The sequence below is a fragment of the Pseudorca crassidens genome, chromosome 10 (assembly GCF_039906515.1).
Source record: "Pseudorca crassidens isolate mPseCra1 chromosome 10, mPseCra1.hap1, whole genome shotgun sequence".
Lineage (NCBI taxonomy): Eukaryota > Metazoa > Chordata > Mammalia > Artiodactyla > Delphinidae > Pseudorca > Pseudorca crassidens.
In genome coordinates, this window is record NC_090305.1 from 21483935 (window position 1) to 21484348 (window position 414).

General features: G+C 44.0%; 1 non-coding gene across 1 annotated transcript; it reads left to right on the forward strand.

The window, feature by feature from the left end:
- Window positions 1-88, forward strand: TRNAR-UCU (transfer RNA arginine (anticodon UCU)). Its single transcript is given in 2 exon segments — window positions 1-37; window positions 53-88. It is a non-coding gene; the product is annotated as a tRNA-Arg (tRNA).
- The last annotated feature ends 326 nt before the right edge of the window (window positions 89-414 follow it).

Genomic DNA, 414 nt, shown 5'->3' on the forward strand with positions numbered 1-414 from the left:
GGCTCTGTGGCGCAATGGATAGCGCATTGGACTTCTAGTGTGGAAGCGAGGTATTCAAAGGTTGCGGGTTCGAGTCCCGCCAGAGTCGCGGATGTTTTGTCACCAAGTGGATGCCCTTGCCAATAGTCGGTCCATTCCTGTATGAATTGAACGTTTTCTCCACAGTCAGCGAATACCAGGTCCCTACATTTCTCACTGCCGATATTTCTACTTTCTGGTGTTTACATTTGAGGAGCTTCTTCATAAGCATTCCCACGTGTGTCAACAGTGATTTGATGAAAAAATTATATATCCTACCCATCTTTTGTGTGTATATACATGATAGCAGGAGAAGAGAAAGAATCAGAAAGCCAGATATCAGGGAGAATTGTTGGGGCTTAAACTATACTTGAAATCCTATGGGAGGAAAAGTAG